At 42.9% G+C, this 14,382-nt stretch overlaps 1 pseudogene; it reads left to right on the top strand.

Annotated features, from left to right (window-relative positions):
• The window catches only part of LOC123690437, a 30,459-nt pseudogene that overhangs the window by 12,770 nt on the left and 3,307 nt on the right, over positions 1-14,382 (top strand).

The following is a 14,382-nucleotide window of genomic DNA, read 5'->3' as shown; positions in this document are numbered from 1 at the left end:
AATATATTGGATTAATAAGGTAATCATAGTGGGCATACATTTTGTTTTGATGTTAGACTGCACAGTTGTGTATTTTCAGTTCCGGTTACATATATCATAGAGAAGTCATATCGAGCATAATTCCGCGATTTGGGCTCCATATGAAATTAAGTATAAGATGTCAGATAACAAATCCCCCCCCCCATTAGGTATATGATTAAACACATAATATGATTGACCAATTTGTAAGATGTCAAAAAAGGGGAGAGAAATACGATTTATTTATAAAAGGAACATATGCAATAGATGTCCATAAAAGTTGGAAAAAAACCTCTGATCTGATTTTGATTGCAGATCCATACTCAAGCGAAGGTGATGTGAATAAATTCTTCTCAGCACTCGGTTCTGGTGATCAAGATTCTGTTCCTGATGCTGAAGATGGTGGCGATGATGAGGTACTTACTTTTTTATAAGTTTTAATATAATGAACGAAATGTAAAAAAGGCTGAGAGACTGATCTCATTTTGTTAAAATTTTCTATATCCAATATCTAACTGCAACTAAAAAAAATCAGCTACAACTTTAGGTCTTGGCCTCAGATTTCTGTATCTATTTCATGATCATTTTTAAATCTAATAGGCAAGTAGGTGATCAGGCTCCAGTGCCTGACACACATCGTCGAATTTTTAGGTCTAAGACATGTCGGTTTCCTCACGACGTTCTTCACCGTTCGGGCAAATGTTAAATGCGCACATAGACAGAAAGTCCATTGATGCACAGCCCGGGATCGAACCTACGATCTCAGGTATGAGAGTCGCACGCTGAAGCCACTAGGCCAACACTGCTCCTACTGCTGTATTATTGTAAACTTATAATTATTTAACATAATTTTTAATTTATCCGACGTTTCGCGTGCTTTACAGCGTGCGTGGTTATGTTAACGAATTTTATAATTATGTTCCTTTGTGTTATACTAAACATTTTTTTTTTCAGGACTTCGAACGCGGTGTCACTAAGGAGGTTATCCTAAATGAAATATCTGACAGTACTGGCTCCATTCAGATAAAGAAATTGTCTCCTCCTTACACGCAAGATTTGCTTAGTACCAAGGTAAAATCAAATATAATAGTGATTTTCAGGGTTTATAAATATTTCTTGTAAAATCTTATATATAAAATTCTTGTGTCACGGGGTTAGTAACCGAATTCCTCCGAAACGGCTCGACCGATTCTCATGAAATTTTGTGTGCGTATTGGGTAAGTCTGAGAATCGAACAACATCTATTTTTCATCCCCCTAAATGTTAAGGGTGGTCCACCCCTAAACTTTTTTTTTATTTTTTAGACAAAATTTTTCGTTTTTATTTTTTTGCGATACACCATACAAACATACATGCAACCCTAAATTTTCAACCCCTCATGTTTTTTTTCACAATCATCCCTTATGTTTTTTTTTGTTAATTATAAACTTTAATTTTTTGGCACAAAAACATGGCAAAACAACGTTTGCCGGGTCAGCTAGTATGCATTATAAAGATGGTTGCGCCAAATTCGCATTTTTTTTATCTTAATGGTTGCTCAATATATCCTTAATGTCCTTCCCTATGACGGCACTAGTACCGGAACGGGCTGTAGGTGACGCACAATAATGCGTCGACATTTAAGAAAAAGGGAAATTGAGCAGCGGGTAGTTTTAATTTGGTCGCCTCGCAATGTGTTGATATTTGTTTCGGACTCCGCACGCTCGTATCGTTTCATTTAACCTTATTAATTATTTATCTTGTTTATTGTAATAATTGTTTTGTGATATATATCGTTACATACTTTTTCGTGATAAAGCGTGTCTGTGATAAAGTTAGTGAAGAAGCTCAAATCCAGCAGCAAGAAGCCACATCCAGACATAAGAAAGGAAGCCAAGAAGGTTCAAGGTACTGTGCCGTGTCCTTTCTTTCTTTCACCAATATAAGACCCAAATATTGAGCAACCGTATTAAGAAAATTACAGTCCACTTTAAATTGCAATAAATATAAATAATATAATCAACAACCAGCGCCGCCATTTTTTTTTGGTCCTTTTCGAGCCGTATATGTATCATATCTCTTAGTTAGGCATATATATTTTCGTATATTTTCTTTCAATTTTGTTCGTTAGGTGAAATTGCCGGTGGGCATTTTTTATTACCTGTATAACGACAATTTTAATATAGATTTTAAATATTATATGTATTTATAAATCTATTATCCGTATTTCATATCCCGTATTACGTATTTACGTATTTAATAATATATTGTGCCTGATTTGGTGAGAATGATCATGCGTAAAATTAGTACCTACATCACTTTTTTCTAAAAATTGTTTCATAGTTAACAATCGAAATAAATCTGTTTATAGTTTAATTTAATCGTATTGTTCATATTTTAATTTTTTTTATTTATTTTATAAAGTTAATTTTGAAACGATTAATAATTATTTGTAGATAATATGGACAAAAGAACAAGAACAAAGGCCGGTGAATGTTCACCAATCGAGTTAGAACATGTTCAAAGTTCCATATTATTATTACAAGCCCGACAAAATTCGTATTTTTCTAAGATGCAATCATTATACGATTTGTCGTTAAATATTAATAGTAAAGAAGACGAAAAAAAATTCCAAATTAAAACGTTTAATATACAAGTACTTCGTAGTGAATTGAATGAGTTAGTAACTCAATTAAATATTGAACAAATGAAGCATAACCCTCAGTTCACTCCTTCTTTTCAAACATGGGAGTCCTTTGAGGACCTGTACGCAACCATACAAAGTAAGCTGCAGGAAATTAAAAATACTTCACCTGAGGAGAAATTAGATCACCCGAAATTGAAATTGCCTCCAATTAAATTACCACAGTTTAATGGCGACCCAAATAATTGGACGTCGTTTTATGAAGCCTTTAACCATTTAGTGCATAATAATGGGTCAATTTCGAACTCAGAAAAGGTGTTTTATCTTTGTGGGCAACTAACAGGTAAGGCCCTAACTGTGATCGCTGGCATAAATCCAACCGCGAATAATTATAATTTAATTTATTCTACCTTGGTTGATAAATATCAAGATATACGGTCTCTCGGCTTTCAGTATTTAGATAATATATATAATTTCAAAACATTAACTAGTTCTTCTACAGAGGGTTTAAATAATTTTCTTGATAATTTTGTTACATCAATCGCAGCATTTGAAAAACTAGAAATACCTAATAAATTGAATTTTTTATTTTTATTTTTGGCACTTAAAAAATTAGATAACGAAACAATTATTTCATTTGAGAATTCCGTTAGAAAAGAAAAATTACCCTGTTACACGCAATTAGTTATGTTTTTAAGAGAACAGTGTAAAGTTTTGGATCGAACAAATTCTATTATTATTAAACCGGCTAATAATAAATATGCCAAAACGTGAAAAATTGTAACTTCTAACTCTGATCAAACTAATTTTAAATGTCCTTTATGTCATAGTAAAAATCATGATCAGTTATACGGTTGTCCTGATTTTTTAAAATTAAATGCAAAACAACGATTCAATATCATTAAAAAACGAAATTATTGTGTGAAGTGTTTAAGCGTAAAACATAAAACCACAAATTGTAATTCTGTTAAAAGTTGTAAAACATGTAATTCTAATACGCACAATACATTGCTGCATTTTTCGTTAAATTCCAGTTTGTTCAATAAACAGGAGAAACCGTTCGAACCTGCTATCGATGGACTGCGATCAAACGCGCAAGCCATTGAGTCGCAGCGTGAGTCATTGCTAGTCGATAGTACCCCGCGCGTCGCGTCTGGCTCCTTTGACGAACCTAATAACAATCACGCGCCGATTTCTCTGTGTTCATTGCAGAATGAAGCGAATACTTTAATATCACAACCGTCAACGGTTTTACTTGGTACTGCCCGCGTATGTACTCTTGATATGCGTGGTAACCCGCATATTTTGCGTTGTCTTATAGACAACGGCTCTCAAAATCATTTTATAACGACTGAGTGTTGTAAAAAGTTACTATTAAATTACAATACGTTTTCCGAACCTTTGTTTGTGAACGGGTTTGGTGGCTGATCGAATGATATAATAGGAGCAACCAATATTGTTATATCCTCTCGTTTTGATAAAAATATTAAATATTCTATTAATTCTTTAATCGTGAAACGCATTACGGATTATTTACCCACTTCTAAGGTTGATAGATCGAAGTTGGAGTATTTGTTTAACGTACCGCTCGCCGATGATATATTTCATGAACCCGGTCAGATTTATATGTTAATCGGTGCGCAGCTGTTTTCGAAACTACTCAAGCAGGGTCGTATCCAGGGACCGCCTGGTATGCCTGATGCTGTTCAAACCACATTTGGTTTTATTTTAATGGGTGAAGCGCCTATTTTGTCTACAAATTTTAATATAAAAAGTTCATCGGTTTTATGCGCTTACTCGAGTATCCCTTTAGAAAACATTTTGCGAAGATTCTGGGAGCTTGAGGAGCCGTCATCTAAGTCTTCCGCTTTCCTTAGTGAGGAAGAGGAAGAGTGTGAACGCATATATAAGACTACCACGTATCGTGAATTGTCAGGTCGATATGTTGTTGCACTTCCATTCAAGAAAAGCCCTCTTAATCTGGGTTCATCTATGGACATAGCTAAAAAGCGGTTTATGTCACTCGAACGTAAATTACAGTCATCGCCTAGTTATCGTGAGGCATACGACAAAATATTCATTGAATATCTGGAAAAAGATTATATTTCTCCTGTAGTAGATCAGTGCGACAATATAGGTTACATTATTCCACATCACGGTGTAATTCGTGAGTCATCTATAAGCACCAAAGTTAGAATGGTGCTCGATTCCAGCGCGAAGACTGATAATAACATATCGATTAATGATATTTTACATGTCGGTCCTAACTTACAGCCTGACTTATTTGCAGTTCTACTTCGGTTTAGAACGTTCCCTATCACCTTTTGCGCTGACGTTAAACAGATGTATCTACAACTGAAAACCCTTCCTGAACATAATAAATATCAACGCGTTTATTATAGATTTGATCCGTCTGATCCGTTACAATTATTTGAATTTAAGCGCGTTTGTTTTGGATTTTCTTCAAGCCCATATTTAGCGCTTCGGACTTTGAAACAACTAGCCGATGATGAAAGGGCCAAATGTCCTTTGGCTGCTGACGTTATTGATCGTGGTAATTATTATATGGACGATATTTGCTGTAGTTGCGATTCGATTCCCGAAGCAGTTGAAATATCCTCTCAACTTATTAAAATGTTTTCAGCTGGTGGATTTGATCTTTTAAAATGGTCTAGTAATTCTGAAAAGTTACTTTCTTCTTTACCTTCCCATCATTTGCATCCGCAAGCAGTTCATTTTGACTCAAATGAGTTTCATAAAGTTTTAAGTGTAAAATGGGATTCAAAATCAGATACCTTCTCGTTCGAAGTAAGTAACTTAACTAATGTCACAGCAACTAAGCGTAATATGCTTTCTATCATTGCCCGTTTATGGGACGTGCTAGGTTTTGCCGCACCTTTCATACTATACGTAAAACTTCTAATAAAGGAGCTTTGGCTTTTAAAACAGGATTGGGATGAGATTGCTCCTCCTCATATTATTAAAGCATGGAAGAAATTCTATAGTGATTTAATATATACCCCTATTCGTAGACGGGGTAGTAAAAGTGAAAAGATTTATATCTGCGTATTTATATGTCTTGTGACAAGAGCGATTCACATAGAAACCGCAACTGATTTAAGTACTAACTCATTTCTGAATGCTTTAAAACGATTCATGTCGCGCAGAGGTTCAATCCAAGTCATTTATTCTGATAATGGAACTAATTTTATTGGTGCACGTTCCTATTTAAGCGAACTTCAAAATTTCATTTTTTCTAACGCATTCAGTGAGGACTTTCGCTGCGTATTAAACGAAAATCGTATTACATCGCAAATGATTCCGCCTAACGCTCCACATTTTGGTGGTAGTTGGGAAGCGGCAATCAAAAGTGTAAAGACTCATTTATACCGGGTGATAGGTGATCAAATTCTAACGTTCGAGGAGTTCAGCACGGTACTTGCACAGATCGAGGCAGTGATGAACTCGCGGCCACTGTGTCGCACGCTATCCAATGATCCTTCGGAACCTCTCGCGTTAACACCCGCTCATTTTTTAAACTTAACACCGCTTAAGTATCTACCAGCTAGAGAAATCGAAGAAGATAGGTTACATTTGCTTTCACGCCATGAGTTAGTTGATAAGCTAGTGCAGTCCTTCTGGAAGCGCTGGAAGGCTGACTACCTTCATACATTGCAAATGCGGAACAAGTGGAACACGCCAGTTAACCCAATTTCTAACGGTGATGTTGTTATTGTTGACAATGCACCGCCGCTTCACTGGCCGTTAGGAATAGTGGAGGAAGTTTTTCCTGGTTCAAACGGTGTCACACGTGTGGTCCGCGTTCGTACGGCTACAGGTTCCTACATACGTCCTGTAGTACGTCTCTGTCCCTTACCTCGAGAATAGTTAGTTTACATTTGTATAGATTAGATTAATAGATCACTAGGTAGATTAGTAAGCTTAATTAACTTTTCGATTATTGTATTCTAGTTTATTTTATTTTATTTTATTTTTTTTTTTTGAAGGCCACCCTTCAAGCCCGGGGGAATGGTTGCGCCAAATTCGCATTTTTTTATATTAATGGTTGCTCAATATACCCATCCTTAATGTCCTTCCCTATGACGGCACTAGTACCGGAACGGGCTGTAGGTGACGCACAATAATGCGTCGACATTTAAGAAAAAGGGAAATTGAGCAGCGGGTAGTATTAATTTGGTCGCCTCGCATTGTGTTGATTTTTGTTTCGGACTCCGCACGCTCGTATCGTTTCGTTTAACCTTATTAATTATTTACTGTTTATTGTAATAATTGTTTGTGATATATATATCTTTACATACTTTTTCGGTGTCTGTGATAAAGTTAGTGGAAGAAGCCAAATCCAGCAGCAAGAAGCCACATCCAGACATAAGAAAGGAAGCCAAGAAGGTTCAAGGTACTGTGCCGTGTCCTTTCTTTCTTTCTCCAATATAAGATCCAAATATTGAGCAACCGTATTTAGAAAATTACAGTCCACTTTAAATTGCAATAAATATAAATAATATAATCAGCAACCAGCGCCGCCAGAACTAATTTTATTGGTGCACGTTCCTATTTAAGCGAACTTCAAAATTTCATTTTTTCTAACGCATTCAGTGAGGACTTTCGCTGCGTATTAAACGAAAATCGTATTACATCGCAAATGATTCCGCCTAACGCTCCACATTTTGGTGGTAGTTGGGAAGCGGCAATCAAAAGTGTAAAGACTCATTTATACCGGGTGATAGGTGATCAAATTCTAACGTTCGAGGAGTTCAGCACGGTACTTGCACAGATCGAGGCAGTGATGAACTCGCGGCCACTGTGTCGCACGCTATCCAATGATCCTTCGGAACCTCTCGCGTTAACACCCGCTCATTTTTTAAACTTAACACCGCTTAAGTATCTACCAGCTAGAGAAATCGAAGAAGATAGGTTACATTTGCTTTCACGCCATGAGTTAGTTGATAAGCTAGTGCAGTCCTTCTGGAAGCGCTGGAAGGCTGACTACCTTCATACATTGCAAATGCGGAACAAGTGGAACACGCCAGTTAACCCAATTTCTAACGGTGATGTTGTTATTGTTGACAATGCACCGCCGCTTCACTGGCCGTTAGGAATAGTGGAGGAAGTTTTTCCTGGTTCAAACGGTGTCACACGTGTGGTCCGCGTTCGTACGGCTACAGGTTCCTACATACGTCCTGTAGTACGTCTCTGTCCCTTACCTCGAGAATAGTTAGTTTACATTTGTATAGATTAGATTAATAGATCATTAGGTAGATTAGTAGGCTTAATGAACTTTTCGATTATTGTATTCTAGTTTATTTTATTGTTTTTTTTTTTTTTTGAAGGCCACCCTTCAAGCCCGGGGGAATGGTTGCGCCAAATTCGCATTTTTTTTTATCTTAATGGTTGCTCAATATATCCATCCTTAATGTCCTTCCCTATGACGGCACTAGTACCGGAACGGGCTGTAGGTGACGCACAATAATGCGTCGACATTTAAGAAAAAGGGAAATTGAGCAGCGGGTAGTATTAATTTGGTCGCCTCGCATTGTGTTGATTTTTGTTTCGGACTCCGCACGCTCGTATCGTTTCGCTTAACCTTATTAATTATTTACTGTTTATTGTAATAATTGTTTGTGATATATATATCTTTACATACTGGTGATTCAGTTTTTAGTTGTCATTATACATTCAAAAGTTAAAGACGTGTTTCTCTAATTGATCCGCCGGCACTAGCAAAACTAAACCTTGCGACCCTACCATTTGGTCGACTTCGAGCCACATAAAAATTGAATAACATTGTATCGAGAACCGGTTTACGCAAACAAAAGAACTGCATTCCTGAGCGATGAGCGAGCGCCCGGTTGAAGCTAAGTGTAATTTAAAAGACATTTAAGTATTTTCGCGCCGACGAATCATTAATTTACAAGTTTTAGTGTGAGATTTTCGACTGATACGTATGAAAAATGGCCACAGAATCCGAAAAGGCAATTAATATACTCGAAAATATAGCCCTATTCATCGAGAATGAAGAATTTTTTATACAAGAAGATCTATACTTGTGTATGTTGGGAGATTTAAAAGACATGTTGGCGGCAGTCGAGTCTGACAACAGTACACAATCGCCGCCAGAAGAACAGCAAAATAAGAAAGTTCACCTCCCGGCTATACATTTACCTCTTTTTTCGGGCGAGTACGAACTCTGGCCTAGTTTTAAGGATTTGTTTTCATCACTCGTCCATAATTGTACAACACTAAGCGACGTCGAAAAACTCCATTACGTAAAAAGCAGTGTGACAGGTGAAGCAGCGACTTTATTGAAGCACATTCCAGTAACCAGCGCTAGCTACATTCAAGCATGGGGAACGCTGAACCATCGATATGGGAACAAGCGTCTAATAGTGAATGCATTGTTGAAGCGACTTTTTGCCCAGAAGAAATGTACCAGCCAAGCCGCAACACCACTGAAATCTCTACTCGACACCACCAACGAAGTATTACAAAGTCTAGAAAATTTGGAGGTGTCGACGGAGTCTTGGGATCCAGTAATTATATTTCTGTTCGCACAGAAGTTGGACCCAGAATCCCAGAAGGAGTGGGAACAAAATTCTTACTCAGAGAACTCTCAGGATTTGTCGACTTGGAGGGATCTGCGCAAGTTTTTGGAGGTAAAGTTCAGAACATTGGAATTAGTCAATTCCACCACTACTTCAAAGCTTGCCAAGGAACGAGTCCTTCACGTTATAGCCACAGAAAGACCAAAGCAAAGAAATTGTGCTTTATGTACAGATGCGCACACGTTATGTCATTGTAACGTTTTCACCAAGATGTCACCAAACGAACGTAGAGAACATGTCAAAACAAACAAGCTCTGTTTCAACTGCCTCGGGGTTGGACATTCGGTGTTTAGGTGCCGTTTGCCAACATTATGCCGTGTATGTAAGAGACGTCACCACACTCTTCTACATCTATCTAATTACGGGGAGGCATCGGCTTTTCGTGTTGTAGCTTTTTTTTTTTTTTTTTTTTTTTTTTTTTTTAATGAGGTGGAAATGCACTTCTGCAGGCCCGCATCAAGAATCGAACTTAACGCGGGGACTGTGGGGCTGGATCTACACTCAAAACCCTCTGCTATTCAGAGGGGTAGCGAGACCCTACCCACTAAAACCACCTCAGCCCATCACACGCCCTTAAGATGGGCCCTCGGGGTTCGCTTTAGGCATTCTACCCAAGGGACCCGGGCTTATATCCGACATAGAGAGCTAATCATGACCTGCGGTTCCGGGCTACTCGAGGTCGAGCCCCCAACCTTGAACTACCGGTCCTTCTACAATCATCCCCAGACCTCTCCCTCAGTCGCTCAGCTGCCTCCTTCTGCAGCATTACATGCTCACAGAAGGAGACCATTGCACTCCAGGCCTCCTCGCTCCCTAGCATGGCTATTATAATTCCCGGTAAAGTGAGGTCCGCCCCTATAACCGATACCAGGTCATGACGCTCCCTTGTCCAGGTGACACACTCAGCCACAGTATGCTCCGCCGTGTCATTTGGAGCGCCGCAGTGGTGGCACAACGGATGCATCTCCCTTCTAGGCACCTTATGTAAATACCGACCAAAGCATCCATGCCCAGACAATATCTGCGATAGCCGAAACGTCACAGCACCCCAATGTCTATTCACCCAGTCTTTTAGGACTGGGCGGATTGCCCCTACCGTCAATGCACCAGCGCGGGGCGTAGCAAGATCGTCAGACCACCTTTTAAAAAGAATGTCTCTGGCATGACGCCTCACATGCCCCGCTATTTCCCCCCATGTGACGTTCCCGCTATCCATTACCTCGGCCTTCGCGCGGTATGAGGCAGCAATCACTTCTACCTCCCGCTCCCAAGGAGGAGTACCAGCTAACACACAGGCCGCCTCAAACGATACTGTACGGTAGCAGCGAGCTGCCCGAGTCGCGATCACTCGCTGCGGCCTCCGTATAAGCATACGGTTCGTCCGCCTGCTCAGCGCGTCGTCCCAAATGGGGGCCCCGTACAGGGCCATACTGCGAATGATTCCGCAGTACAGCCGGCGCACGCTCTGGCATGGGCCTCCAAGGTTAGGCAAGAGCGTGCCAAGTGCTCCTGCCGCCCTCACAAGTCTCCCCTCGAGAGATTTGAAATGGGGCTCGAAATTCCAGCGACCATCTAAAACAAGACCAAGATATTTCATGGAGGGGGCCACCGGAATCCTAAGGCCTTCAATCACCAATGCCGCCCCCGAAGGAGGACCCATCTTTGGGCCATGAAATAGCAGGGCTTCCGTTTTGTCAAGGGACACCTTGAGACCCAGGGCCTGGATCCGCCTAACAACAAGCCTTGTACCGGCCATCGCAAGCTGAGCCACCTCCCCAAATGACCCTCCGCTCGCTACGACTAGAGTGTCGTCTGCATAGCAGAAGAGGCGCATCCCAGGAAGCAGTGCACCTCGCAGCACCCAATCATAGCTAATATTCCACAGAAACGGTCCAAGAACTGATCCCTGTGGAACTCCGCACATCACCGGATAGCGAACGATTTCTCCCTGTCCGTTCACAATAGCGACCTGTCGTCCTTCCAGATAGCTCCCTACTATTCGGCGCAAGTACAGGGGAACCTCGAAAAATTTAAGGGCCTCTCTGATCACGCCAAATGGAAGGCTATTAAAGGCATTGGCAATGTCGAGAGACACTGCTAACGCCCTCCCACCCCGCTCGACTACACTCTTGGTGTGCTGTTTTAGGTCCGTGAGAGCATCGATTGTAGAGCGACCAGCCCGGAAGCCATATTGGGCTTCGTCCAGGTCCGGCCCGACGATCGAGAGGTGACGGCCCAAACGAGAGGCAATAATCCATTCCAACGCCTTACCAGCTTCGTCTAAGAGAATTATGGGCCGGTAAGCTCCAGGGCTGTTCGGCGCACGACCTTCCTTTCGGATGAGACACAAAAGCCCCGAGATCACATTATCAAGCAAGGTGGGCTCAAGAGTCTCTGTTAGTGGAGCCCCTGCGCCCTTCAGCCTTTTCCGAGCTGCTCGGTAAGGGCGCCCCCAGGGATCACTGTCTAACTCCTTTAAGAACATTTTATGTGCCTCGTTCTTGGCGTCTAAGATGGCCACCTGAAGAACCTTCTTGTGTCTACAGTAGGCCAACCGCAATCCCTCTCTGACCTGCGGATCATCACTTCTTCGTCGGCAACTCCTAAGATAAGTCCTCCTTGCACTACTACATACCCTGCGAAGCTCTTCGATTTCCCGAGTCCACCAGTAGACTGCCTTCCGTAGAGGTGGCGGTCTCCACTTAGGCATGGAGGCGTTGCACACCTCAGTCATGTTCCGTTGGAGTCTGCGGACGCCTTTTTCTACGCATTCAACCGGGGTTGAATCCGCACACCACGCCTGAACAATGGCAACCTCTTCCGCTCGCTCCCGGTTAAGTCGACCAACAGTCCAACGCGGAAAAGTCCGACGACTGGTCCGCGACCTCAGAGGTGGTCCTAAAGAAGCATTTACGACAAACCTAATGTAACGGTGATCTGAAAACGTCTCCAAATCCCTCATTACCTCCCATCCAGACAACCTCCATGCGAAGTTTGAGGAAGCAAGCGTGACATCTACCCGTGACACTCCCTGTGGTCGTACACATGTAGGCTCCGTCCCCCTATTTATAAATATAAGCCCTAACTCCGCCGCCCACTCCTCCAGAAGCGGCCCCCTTGGGTTTACAGAAGTGTCACCCCAGGCGGTGGACCTAGCATTTAAATCTCCCATCAGGATAACTGGCCTGGGCAAGGCCCGCTGGATCGCACGACCCAAGTCACCAATAAAGCTTTCGAAATCTCTAAGCGGCTTGTTAGGGGAGAAATAAGTGCCTATTACCGAACAAAGCCCCCAGTCAACCATGACAAACCCAGGCCCCCTTTCTCTAAGGGTAATAGCCATATCCATCGGACTTACGATAACAGCCACCACCCCCAAAGTGTCTCCCATCCAGTGGCTCCGCTGAGCCACGTAGTATGGTTCAGAAACAACCGCAACTTTCGCCCCCAGCTCCGCCATGGACTGCAAGAACAAGTCTTGCGCCGCAGCGCAATGGTTTAGGTTCCCTTGTAGGAAGCTGGTGCAATTTCTATCCATATTAATCAGACATTGCACCAGACTCCCCAGGGATGAACACCTCCGGCGAAGAATGCTCCGCAGCCACAATAAAACCCCCTTTGCTAGTCGGTGGAGGCTTGCAAGCCCGTCCACCCATTTTATGCCCCGCTGGTACTCCAGCCGAAGCACAGACCACGCAATGTGCCTGCAAACCGCAATCACCAGCCTTATGTCCAACCTTCCCGCACCTATAACAGGCCATTCCTAAATCCACTTCTGATGTACACACTTCTCTTGTATGCCCCAGTCGCATGCATTTAAAACATCTTAGAGGTCGTTCTTCGCGTATCTCTACTCTGGCCGAGCTCCACCCAATAAGAAGCCTCCCTTCGGCTACCTTCTTGGCAGCAGAGATGGGACATAAGATAAATATGTCCCCCATACCATTGTCACGCCTAAGAATTTGCCCGGGCTTTATTTGGTGAGCAGAGCAACCACCCTTAGCTGCCACGGCTGCCACCACCTCCTCAACGGTAATGCTGTCGTCGAGGTTTCGGATGTAAAGATCCGCACATTTGACGGGTCTCTCCACTCGAGCCACGTCCGCCAGCACCTCCCGAAGGCTCGCCGCGAGGCGGTCGGCCTTTTCCCCCCTCTGGGAACCCGGGATTTCTAGCATCCGCGCCCCTGTAGCAGTTGTACGCACGCTCACCCTTTCAATGCCCAAACCTGTCAGGCTGATGTCCTGCTTGGCTCTGGACAGAAGGGCGGCGTACGTGTGGCCCCTTTCTGCCGCCTCCTTCCGCAACGTTAGAACAACAGCAGCAGTAGTAGGCTCCACGAGCGTCCGCGTAGTATTGCGCTCAGCCTGCCCATACTTTACACCCCCAAGACCATTTTGCCTCAGACCAGGTTTTGCTTGGGATAGTCCTCCAACTGGCAGCCTCAATGGTTCAGGAGGCACGGCCTTCACCAGGGGCGTTGCAGAGGATGCCACACCAGATGTCCCGCAAGTGTGTTTAGATGTGGAAACCGCCTTTGATTTCTTTCCCTTTTTCCCCGTCACCGTCGACCAATTCTCAGTCACCTCCATGACAACATTGCCTACCTCAGATGTCTCCCGCCGCGCTGCAGGCCCCTCGACTCCACCAAAAGAACCCACATCTACTACCCGCGAAGCCGCCAGTGGAGGACGAATGGTCGGCCTCGGGAGGAGGCGATCTCCAATTCCAGCTAGCTTAGCATCCATCATGCCTCCCACCGCCCGCATCATGTCCGCCAACAACTCCCCTTTAACTTCCGATACAAACCCCGCCATAATTTCGCGGAGTCCATTCACCGATAGACCCGCTAATTCGTCCGACTGCTTGTTTCCTCTCGACATCTCCATTCTTAGAGCGACCATTTGCTTTTCCTGTTCTACAGAACGGGCTGTACGCTCGGTAAAGTCCCGTCTAAGGGCACAAATTTCCGACTCAAGGTCAGACACTCGGGCCCTCAGCCGGTTATTATCTCTTTCGAGACGCCTCCCCTCATCACCCTCCAAGCACCGTTCTGCAAGGTTTTCCACAATCTCGCCCAGGTCTTTTGCTGCGACCTTGAGGTCACGGACAAAGTCCCCT

Source organism: Pieris rapae, chromosome W (assembly GCF_905147795.1).
Source record: "Pieris rapae chromosome W, ilPieRapa1.1, whole genome shotgun sequence".
Classification (NCBI taxonomy): Eukaryota; Metazoa; Arthropoda; class Insecta; order Lepidoptera; family Pieridae; genus Pieris; species Pieris rapae.
Note: the sequence above shows the minus strand (reverse complement) of the source record. Positions and strands in the feature narration are given on the sequence as shown.